The sequence below is a fragment of the Rutidosis leptorrhynchoides genome, chromosome 2 (assembly GCF_046630445.1).
Source record: "Rutidosis leptorrhynchoides isolate AG116_Rl617_1_P2 chromosome 2, CSIRO_AGI_Rlap_v1, whole genome shotgun sequence".
In the NCBI taxonomy this organism is placed as follows: Eukaryota; Viridiplantae; Streptophyta; class Magnoliopsida; order Asterales; family Asteraceae; genus Rutidosis; species Rutidosis leptorrhynchoides.
In genome coordinates, this window is record NC_092334.1 from 12,129,701 (window position 1) to 12,142,544 (window position 12,844).

The window sequence follows — 12,844 nt, forward strand, 5'->3', positions numbered from 1 at the left end:
TTGAATTTATCAATGGAACCATCAGCTAGAAACTTTGTACGAAACACCCATTTTGATCCAACAACATTGGTGTGAAGAGGACGAGGTACAAGCTCCCAAGTATTATTAAGTTTAAGAGCTCACATCTCATCACACATTGCCGCATACCATTTTGGATCTTTGGCAGCTGATTTAAATCCTTTAGGTGCTTTAGCCGTGAATAACGCATGATGCAAAGCAGATGTAGATACATGAGTAAGATCAGCACGATGTCGTGGCTTAAAAATACCCGCTTTAGCACGCGTTATCATAAGATGACCGGAGGAAGAAGACGTGGCTGCAGGTGGATTTGGTGGTGACTCCGGGGCTGCCAAATTTGGTGATGAAGGCTGTGAAGGAATATTTGTAGCTGGTGGCGAGGCAGTAACAGAATCAATGGGTGTATCATGACAAAGATCACATGGAGTATCGGAAATAGACACATCAGGTTCTGGTTGCGGTGCAGGAGAAGTAGCAGGCATGGAGGTGTCAAGCGGGTAATTTAATCATCACAATATGTGGACAAGGTAGAAAGGTGAGATACTGATCCAGATTGTTTCCCTTGAAACGGAAAAAGATGCTCATCAAATTGAGCATGACGAGTAGTATAAACTCGTTTCGTGGACAAGTCAAGGCACTTATATCCTTTGTGTTGCGAACTATAACCAATGAAAACACACGGGGCACTTCTTGGAGCAAGTTTATGAGATGAGTAGTCTCTGAGATACGGGTAAACACAACAACCAAACACCCGAAAGTTTGCATAATTAGGTGCGGTTGAGAATACTAACTCATATGGAGAGATGTTGCCAAGAAGCTTAGATGGGAGCCGATTTATTATATGAACGGCTGAGCTAAATGCGTGTACCCAATAAACAGATGGAACATGAGCATTGAACATGATAGCCAACCCGGTTTCAACAATGTGACGATGTTTTCGTTCCGCACGTCCGTTTTGTTGTGGAGTGTACGGGCATGAGAAATGATGATGTGTTCCATTTGAGCTAAAAGAGAGCGAACTTGGTTGTTTGTAAATTCAGTCCCACCATCCGACTGAAAAGTTTTAATTTTACATGAGAATTGTGTTTGTACCAAGGCAATGAAGGTAGCAAAGACATGATAAAATTCTGATTTTGCCTTCATCGGATAGAACCAAGTAAACCTGGAATAATCATCAATAAACACAGCATAATAACGAAAACCATCAACAGATATAACCGGAGAAGGTCCCCATAGGTCACAATGTATTAAATCCAAAATATGTAATGCGCGTTTATAATTAAGCTCAAAAGGCAACCGTTTACTCTTGGATAATTGACAAGAAGAACATAAATGAGGGGGTTGGTAATAAAGAAGTAACATTCACACAACCCGACTTATTTAAAAGGGAAATAACATCATAAGATACGTGACCTAGTCTATTATGCCAAAGTTCAAAAGAAGCTTGAGTTCGTTTGGAAGAAAGCTTCGTCAAAAATGCAACTTGACTTTTCTCAAGCACATACAATCCGTTTCTACGTCTTCCTTGTGCGAGATTCGCCTTGGTTTGACGATCCTGAATATAAAACATGGGATCAGAGAATAAAACATCAACTTTGTTATCTTGTGTAAGCTTACTAACTGAGAGCAAACTTTTAGTAATAGAAGGAACCACAAGAATATCACATAAAGAAATATTAGGAGAAACAGATAAATGTCCAATATGTGAAATTGATGAAACTTCACCATTTGCAAAAGTAACAGAATCGTTACCCGCATAAGGAGCCGCATGATCAAGATAAGTAGATTGCGGTGTCATGTGTGCGGAGGCACCTGTATCAACATACCAGTCAGGAGCCGATGTATTGCATTGGGCTTGAAAAGCTTCTGCCAGATTTGCATCGACTGAGGTTGGAGCACGAGCAAAAGTGGGCAAGTCAGGAAATTTACTAGCATAGTGCCCCTCTTTCCTGCAAAGTTGGCAATGAGGTGGCTTACGATAACCACGTCCACGACCTCGAGATGATGAGTCTCTATAGTATGATCGTCCACGGCCACGTGACGATTGTGAATCAGGCTGAGAAGTGGTGGTGTTGAACGCGACAGGAGCGGAAGTATTGTCAGTAACAGCTTTGAGAAACAATTCATGACTTTCAGCCTGAGAGATCAAATCACGAAACTTTGGCCGAGGTGAGATGAGGCGCTGAGTGGTCGAAAACGTTTCAAAGGAAGATCCAAGACCACATAAAAACCAGTGTGATTTATCATCATCGTCAAGATTGTGTCCAATAGCCTGCAATTGGTCACAAATACCTTTAAAGGTACGAGAGTACTCAGCAACAGTAGAAGATCCCTTCTTGAGATGACGAAGAGAATCTCGAAGGGTATAGCTGCGTTCGATTGAATCATGACGATAGGCAGTTTCAAGAGCGATCCAAACGGCATGAGATGTCGTATGACCGAGTGTTTCGGCCATGGCTTCTTCGGATAAAGAAGATTGCAGTAGGATAAGAGAACGTTGGTCAGCCGCTGTCCATGAAACAAGCGCTCGATTTGGTGCAGGAGTACCATTGTTATCGATGGTAGGTGCAGGTTTGGGTATCGAACCATCAACATAACCCGACAATTGTTGGTAGGATAAAAGAGGGATCATTTGCTTGTGCCATAACAAGTAGTTGGTGGATGATAATTTGATGGTGAGCATGTGAAGAATAGTAGAAAGGGGAAGGGGAGCATCGGTGGAGGTGGAGTTAGTTTCGCCGGCCATGTTGAATCGAAGAAAAAAGAAAAGAAGTGAGGCGGCCAGGAAACGAGATCAAGCTGATACCATATTAGGGTTTCATAAAACTCTCTCTTGATTGAGAGGTGATTGTATTCATTCATTTATATAGATACAATATTAACAAACTTCCAAATGTATAGGAGATACATACAATCCTATCTATATATAAAAGATTACAGAATACATTCCATTAGTATATTTGTTGGTTATTAAACAATAATCGTCCTTGCAGACTATGTTTTGGAGAGTTATTAGTTGAAAGAGAGACACGATGTGGCGATTTATACAACTTTGTGACCCATATGAAACGACGTAGTATTATCCAGACAAGCCACAGAGTGATGTAGTTTACTAATCTGTTTTCTCAGTCTCAATCAGTCTTTAGTTTTTTAGCGAAGGGTGCTTTTGATAAATATCCGCTGTTAAAGCATGAACTGACTTTGTTCTGAAGCATTATTATTACGTATAGGTATATTCAAACAAGTGAACAGCATATAAATATGCAAATGATTATAAATTACAGTAATGTGATTATAAATACATCTCAAACACACGACAAATAAAAGATCCAGTAATCCGGGAACATTAATGTTAGGTCTTTAAAATATAAAATAGATGTAATTTGAGCCTAGAAGCATTTTGCAAGTGTGATGGTATGTACCATATAAATACCTCCACCATGCTTTAGTTTAGACTTAAAAACCCTTCATAATTCCCCTCACCCTTACACCTTCACTTTCACACACTTAGCATATTCTCTCTAAACCTTGTATACACCTCAACAGTTGTAACTGATTGTATCATTCAGATTAACAGCAGCATATTCAGATTCATAACATCTTCATCTTCATAAATACAATACATATACATACGGCATATACATACACACATACACGATCACATATATAATCACAAACATGAATTAGACCAGAAATCATACTCTACATGTGGTATCAGAGTAGAAGAAGCTCTCCTTCATCGATCCAGATCAGATTCACAGTTATATTCATCGATTTCTGCTTCTGTTCTTCATAGTTTGACCAGAGTTGACCAAATCAAGCATCGATAGATTCAGCTGTTATTAGAACGAATTGAAACCTGTTTTAGCTTTCTAATCATCACAGATACCTTCGTTGATCATTATATCCCTTCTGTAAATCGAAATCAGATCGAAATCTGGAATTATTTGCACGAAAAGTGAAACGAGACAGGTTTTGATTCATAGATCGATCTGAAACCATTTGGAGGATTCTGTAAATGTAAATGTGTTCCAATTCATCTATTGAAGCTACTTGAATCATCAATTTCAACTCAGAATCATCTCAGATCGAAAGCACAAATTTGTATCAATTTTTGGCGCTAACTGTTCATCATATTTTTTTCTGAATTTTTGTCTGCTTAAATTGCACTTTGTTGTTAGATTCACACTCAGGAAGACTCAGGGATCACTCGATATTATTTTCATCCATAAACACCAAGTTTTTGCAGGTTCACCGGAAAAGTCATCGGAAACTTCATACTTTGGCCGGAACCTTCATCTGAAAAATAACCGAATCATCACACGCTCGAGTACACGGTTCATTCAATTAATGCTGAAACGTACGGATTCTCATACGAGTGATTATACGATTGAGGATACGAGTGATTGTACGATTGAGGATACGAGTGACTTAAACGTACGAGTGATTGAAGGTGACACGTACGGTTGATTAAGAATTAAGGTTAATTGAGGTGAAATTCAAGTTTGAGAAATTAGGGTTCTGTGTTTTTATAATTGGGAAAGACGATACACACAGAAGAAAGAATCTGATATTGCAAGTTCAAAAGAAAGAGGATACCAGGCCACTTTATACGGGCGCAAATTCATTTAACTTTTTGGCCCAAGTTGTGTTAGCTCAAGTCTCACCATTTCATATTCTCACAATCTGAGCCAATTAAGTTTGAGTGACTCATTTACCAAACTCATACCCAAATCATTTTTTTTTAAACCATTACTACTCAACACATTTAAAAGATAAATTTTTTGTTAACTGAATTTAACTTTCATTTCACTTTTTAACAAAAAACAAAAAAAAAAAAAAAAAAATTTAAAGACAGTTCGATTTTCATTAAAAAATTAAAAAAAAAGGACTTAACGCGTTGAATTTTCAAAAGTTTTTTGAAAAACGTTTAATCGAAAATTTTTCATACATAATTTTTAAATCAAAAAACTTTTTCGAGATTTCTCGTATTTTGTCGAATTTTTTAAAAAGGTTTTATCAGTTTTCACGAGAAAACTTGATAGAAAACTTGATACGTTTATTGACTTCGAAAGTCAATTCTTGTTTGATATTCGATTTTCGTCCATATTTTTGGGATTTCACATATTATTCAGGTGTTTTGAACCATTCAAGACTCGAAGATGACAACCAGAAATTTGTTAGCTCTTGAAACAAATATAAAGGATTTGGATTATCCAAGATACTTGCCCCGTTCACCAAAGCTGCGAATCATCAAATATCAAAAGCCAAATCTGGAAACAACCAACTACGGACTACATCTGAATCTTCATCCAATCAGATGTCTGAATTCAAAGGTCATTTTGGACGGAATTGCTCAAGGCGTGTAAAAAAGGATGAAAACTACTATCGGCACATGATGCTTTTAGCCAAACCAAAAGCTTCAACAGAAAATGAGAAAGAAGATCATCAAGCAAGCTTTTGTTACATGGCTCAATAGTCACCACCAAAGGATTTTGAAGGATCTAATTCTGCTGAAACTGACATTGAGGACACCAATCCCGAGGTACCAACTCTTGTCGAATTTATTGTACAAACCGAAATAAATAAAAAATTGGTCAGGGACGTTGGGAGCTTGAAAAGAGAAAATAAATACCTGAAAGAGAATCTTGATTCTTTAAACTACGATTTGCAAGAAAAATCATCAACCATTTCTGAACTCGTCAAAGAAAATGATACTTTTTCTAAAGAGGTTGATGTTTTCAAAAGTGAATTCACTAAACTCAAAGCTGAAAACCTTTCTTTGACTGAAACATCATGTTTTTCACAAGTGACACCAGTTCAAGTTCAAGCTACCATTGTTGAACTTGAAAAAGAGATTGAGAAGTTAAACAAGACCATTAAGTCCTTGAAGATTGAAAGGACTGGGGAATCCTTGAGAGTAAATGCCCTTCAAGAAGAACTTGAAATTAAAAAAATGAAACAAAAACAATTTCAACCCGAGGTTAAACAGTTAAATGATAAAATCTGTGATTTAAATAATGAGATATTAATGAAATGTGGTGAAAATATAAAGCTTTCAAAAGATATCGAGTCTTTCAAAAAGCAAATGGTTTATTATGAAGAAAAGTTGTACAAGCAAGATCAAACAAAACAAACCATTTTCATGCATCAACCAAAATATTTTGAAGCAATTCTTAACGAAGAACACCACAGTTCGTTTAAATCTTGGTTGGGATTTGAAAATCCAGGAACTTTGCTCTCAATTCAATCCGAAGTTCCACCACTTTATGATTTCGACTATATGGGGTATGATCGTACGAAGAATTTTGTTCGTCCCTCTAATGAAATTTCAGAGGACGATGAAATCCAAATAGCTTTACATATATATTCTAAAGTCGATATGCCCTATGATCGTTTGAATGATTCATATGAAAATCGAAAACCAATGTTTTCACATGATCATGACCAAATTGTAGAAAACCCACCTACCCCAGATTTAGATGGTTCTCCAACACCAAAACCAAGTACAAAGGTGTATATTCCATCTCTTATATTGGAAAAACATCTTGCTATTTCGGAAGGTAAAATTCGTGAGCTTGAACAACAAATATCTTATTTGCAACACGAATTAGAACAGAAAACAAATGTATCTTCTTGTCAAGATAGAAACCATTTAAACCCCAAAATGGTTTCAACAGGAGTACAAGTGGAAAGTCAAGATACGGAGTTTTTAAACCATTTAACACCCAAAATGATTTCAAAAGAAGTGCAAGTTGACCTCCCTGAATTATCTGAATTGTCTAAAAATCGATCTTTCATGAACAAATTATTTGACATTGTTGCAGTTTATACAACCTTTAAATCTTTTAAACACAAACTGCTTTACAACAATACGTTAGTTGAGACAGACAGTTCAAGCATTCATAAGATCTTATTGGGATGGATGGTATGGTCAAGTTGTTCTTCGAAAGTTGTTAACAACTCGATCCACACAACCAAATGTGATAACTTCACATCAACCCAAAAGGTAAAACCTAACGAGGTCAAAATACCATCACCGGTTTTGTTAATCAATAAAACTAAACAAGATTTATCAACAGTTGATTTTAGCAAAATCTTTTATACACCTGGTTTATTTGATGTTGAAACCGACCAAGGATATGTTGTGGTGGAATATACATCTGCTTTTGATTGTTCATCCGTTTATGGAAAAGATGATATGTTAACCACACAAATGACCAAGACCAATGATATCTTGACTCCGGAAGATCAATTATTGGTTGATTTAAATAAACATCTTGAAAATCGTGTCAACGAATTAGAAAATGAAGTTGAAACCAAAACAACTGTTTTCAATGCTTAACGAAAAAGATTTCAATCTCAGATTGCAAACCTTGAAAAGGAAAACAAATTTTTGATTTTATCAAAGTTAACTAATTCACATGTTGTTTCAAAGCAACAACAAAAAGTTGTGACTCCGGAATCCAAGACCACTTTTGCCCCAACCTCGATATACTCACACGCTTCATCCAGTAAAACACCTAAGATTTCACCGGAGATACCCAAGGTGTCATTCAAATCTACAACTGCATTGAGAAAATCAAAAATATCGACATCGTCAACTAAACACTCAACCTCGGAGAAGAACTCTCAACTTCCTCCAAAGAAACGATGGAATCATCAAATCACGTCAAATGGTTCTTCAAAGAACAAAATTCTTTCAACGTCATCAATGAATTCAAAGGGATCTTCACACAACAAAATTTATAGCTCCGAATCTTTTACATGGAAACAGAAGACTTCTACTCAATCTCCATTGAAGTCTTCTCGACAAGATTAACAACGATCACCAGGAGTTCATGAATATTCCAGTTACCGAACTCAAAGGAATCCACCATTCCTTGTAACTGTACCAGGTAAAAATGGAAAACCAACACGATTTCGTGACCAGTACGGATGGTTTTCAAATAGTTCAAAGAAAACTTTTCCAAAACAATCATCCTCTGGTCCTCGCAAGAAATCAGTAATCTTTTCAAACACAAAACGTAATGATTTTTCGATACGTCCACAAAACCTATTTTACAATGAGACACCTCACACCAAACCAAGGTGGAACGCATGGTCCATAAATCAACTTGATAGTACCTACCAATGGTACTCAAAAGATCAGTTTTGAAAATCAAAATGTGTAACGACCCGTCAAAATGTTAGTACCAGTGAAGCACGTGAGGATCCTAATCTTGTCACGGGTACGTTTACCGTTAATAATCAACTAGCTTCTATTATGTTTGATACGGGTGCTGATAGAAGTTATATGTGTAAAGACTTTAGTTCTAAACTAAAATGTGCATCATTACCTCTAGACGATAAATATACTATTGAATTAGCTAATGGTAAACTGATAAAAGCCGATAAAATTTGCCATGGTTGCGAAATGAATCTCGCTGGTGAAACCTTCAAAATCGATTTGATACCCATAGAATTAGGAAGTTTTGACGTAATCGTTGGCATGGACTGGATGTCCAAAACAAGAGCGGAAGTTGTTTGCGCTGAGAAAGCAATCCGCATCCCTCGTAAGGATGAAACGTCATTAATGATTTATGGGGAGAAGAGCAACTCAAAGCTGAACTTTATCAGCTGTATGAAGGCCCAGAAACTTATAAGAAAAGGTTGTTATGCTATTCTGGCACACATAAAGAAGATCGATACTGAAGAAAGAAGCATTAATGACATGCCGGTTGCAAGAGAATATCCCGGAGTATTTCCAGAAGAATTACCGGGGCTACCTCCACATAGATGTGTAGAATTTCAGATTGATCTCATACCAGGAGCTGCACCTGTAGCCCGATCTCCATATAGACTTGCACCTTCAGAAATGCAAGAATTACAAGACCAGTTGCAAGAATTATCCGACCGTGGATTTATTCGTCCTAGTTTTTCACCTTGGGGTGCTCCTATTCTGTTCGTCAAGAAGAAGGATGGATCTATGAGAATGTGCATAGATTACCGAGAATTAAACAAATTAACGATCAAGAATCGGTACCCATTACTGAGGATTGATGATTTGTTTGATCAATTGCAAGGATCAAGTGTTTATTCTAAGATTGATCTACGCTTCGGATATCATCAGCTGAGAGTGAAGGAAGAAGATGTTCTTAAAACCGCGTTCAGAACCCGTTACGGTCACTATGAGTTTCTAGTCATGCCTTTTGGATTAACTAATGCTCCAGCAGTATTCATGGATCTAATGAATCGCATCTGTAGACCGTATTTAGACAAATTTGTCATTGTTTTTATCGACGACATATTGATTTACTCGAAGAACAAGGAAGAACATGAGCAACACTTAAGACTGGTACTGGAGATACTCAAGAAAGAAGAATTGTACGCAAAATTTTCGAAGTGTGATTTCTGGTTACAAGAAGTACAATTTTTGGGCCATGTTGTCAGTAAACATGGAATTAAAGTTGACCCCGCCAAGATCGAAGCCATTAGTAAATGGGAAACCCCGAAGACTCCAACACAAATTCGCCAATTCTTAGGTCTTGCTGGTTACTACCGAAGATTCATTCAAGATTTCTCTAGAATCGCCAAACCCTTAACTGCATTGACTCAAAAAGGAAAGAAGGTCCACGGAACAGGAATCCTCATTCCAGTTATTAAAGAAGAAGTTAACGTCTGCACCCATTTTGTCATTACCAGAAGGAAATGATGATTTCGTGATCTATTGTGACGCTTCGCGCCAAGGTTTAGGATGTGTACTAATGCAACGCACAAAAGTTATCGCATATGCCTCACGACAACTAAAAATTCATGAAAAGAACTATACGACGCACGATTTAGAACTTGGAGCAGTAGTTTTTGCACTCAAAATATGGAGACACTATCTATATGGCACTAAGTGTACAGTGTACACCGACCATAAGAGTCTTCAGCATATTTTTGATCAAAAACAACTCAATATGAGGCAACGTCGCTGGGTAGAGTTGTTAAACGATTACGATTGTGAAATCCGTTACCACCTCGGAAAGGCTAATGTTGTAGCTGATGCCCTAAGTCGAAAAGAAAGAGTAAAACCTCTTAGGGTCCGAGCATTGAATATTACAATTCGTACTGATCTCACAAAGCAAATTCAAGCAGCACAGTTAGAAGCTTTAAAAGAAGAAAACGAAAAAGGCGAAATAAGCAAAGGGTTAGAAAAACAACTTGAAGAAAAAGCCGATGGAACCCTGTATTTTGCTGGTAGGATATGGGTACCAAAACATGGTAACCTAAGGCAACTAGTACTGGATGAAGCACACAAAACGAGGTACTCAATTCACCCAGGAAACGGAAAAATGTACCACGATCTCAAGAAGTTTTATTGGTGGCCTAATATGAAGACAGAAATTGCTACTTATGTAAGCAAATGTTTGACGTGTGCAAAGGTTAAAGCTGAGCACCAAAAGCCGTCAGGATTATTGCAACAACCAGAAATTCCGCAGTGGAAATGGGAAAGAATAACCATGGATTTCATTACGAAATTGCCAAGGACTGCAAGTAGTCATGATACTATTTGGGTGATAGTTGATCGTCTAACTAAATCAGCTCACTTCCTACCAATAAAGGAGACAGACAGTATGGAGAAATTAGCACGCCTATATTTAAAGGAAGTAGTTTCCAGGCATGGTGTACCCATCTCCATCATATCTGATCGCGACACCCGATTCACATCACGTTTCTGTCAGTCATTACAAAAAGCATTGGGAACTCGATTAGATATGAGCACCGCTTATCACCCACAGACAGATGGTCAAAGTGAAAGAACAATACAAACATTGAAAGACATGTTACGGGCATGCGTGATTGACTTTGGAACCAGTTGAGATCGACACTTACCGTTGGCAGAATTTTCATACAATAACAGCTATCATACGAGCATCAACGCAGCGCCATTTGAAGCACTTTACGGTAGAAAGTGCAGATCTCCTATCTGTTGGAGTGAAGTAGGAGAAAGACAACTTACTGGACCAGAAATTATTCACGAAACCACCGAAAAGATCATTCAAATACAACAGCGATTGAAAACGGCCATGAGTCGCCAAAAGAGTTATGCTGATGTAAGAAGAAAATCGCTAGAATTTCAAGTGGGCGACAAAGTCATGTTGAAAGTGTCACCCTGGAAAGGCGTTGTACGATTTGGTAAACGAGGAAAGTTAAGTCCTAGGTACGTAGGACCCTTTGAAATCACCGAAAGAATTGGAGCAGTTGCTTATCGATTAAAGCTACCGCAAGAACTTAGTAGTGTTCACGACACATTTCACGTGTCAAATTTGAAGAAATGTTTAGCTGAAGAGGATGTCGTAATTCCTCTTGACGAAATACGAATTAATGATAAACTCCATTTTGTCGAAGAACCTGTTGAAATCATGGACCGTGAGGTCAAACAATTAAAACAAAGCAAAATACCGATAGTTAGAGTTCGTTGGAATGCTAGACGAGGACCCGAGTTTACTTGGGAACGTGAGGATCAAATGAAGCAAAAGTATCCACATTTGTTCACTGATATCGCTCATGAAACAGGTACTACTCAAAATTTCGGGACGAAATTTTCTTTAACGGGGAGGTACTGTGATGACCCGAAAATTTTTGACTTATTTAAACCAATTCTCTATATGATTTATTATTTTAACACGTTAAACAAAGTCTGTTAGATTGAGTCTCAAAATTTTAGAACTGTTTCATATATACAATTACCTTTGATTACTCTCGACGATTCATGAACAATTATATGTATGTATGTATATATATATATATATATATATATATATATATATATATATATATATATATATATATATATATATATATGTACAAGTAAAAACGACTTTCCTACAGTAAAACCCTATTTGCTGCAGTAAAAATTACTTTGCTACAGTAAAACACTATTTGCTACAGTAAAACACTATTTGCTACAGTGAAACCGTATTTTGCTACAGTGCTACAGTGAAAACAACTTTGCTACACTATTTGCTACAGTAAAACACTATTTGCTACAGTAAACACTATTTGCTACAGTAACACTATTTGATGTCGACGAACTAGAAAACAAAGCTGTCCAGCCTCGCCATGCGATCGCATGGCAAAAGCACTGAAAACTCATGCGATCGCATGAGGACCAAAATCAGGAAATGTGCCTATAAAAGCCAGCCTTGTTCTGCCGAATTAGGTACTCAGAATTCAATATCACTCTTTCTTTCTATATTTATTTTATAATTATAAATTTAAATTAAGTTTAATAATAATAAGGTATATACGAGGGTGTTTTTAATTTGGGTTTCAAACCGTTTTAAAATAAGGAAATATTGGATATTGTTCAGGGTATTGTTCGTGAATCCAAGACCAACCATACAGTCATCCACTATCTTTACGTCTACGTAATTTGCCTACAATATTGAACCTCAATATTGAACAGTGAGTTTATAGTCTCCCTTTTTAAATACTTTAAATATTTTTGGGCTGAGAATACATGCAATTTATTTTAAACGCGATAAGACACAAGTACATACTAAATTCTACACTGAGTTAAACCGAAAATCTCTTAGCTTTGGTAACTAGTAGCTGCCAGTACATAGGATATGGACTGGTGGGCGCGAATAATTGTATATGGATCCATAGGGCTTGACATCCCCGTCCGAGATAGAGCGCTAGCCTTTTAACGGACGTATGTTATTTGAGTTTAAGACACGTTGGTTTGCGTGTATTAAAACGAATGGGGTAATTATCACTATAGCGTTAAGTTTAGTTACCAGGGTGCTCTGTTACGTAGAATCTATTGATAAACTTTTGATGAAATCTTGTGGTC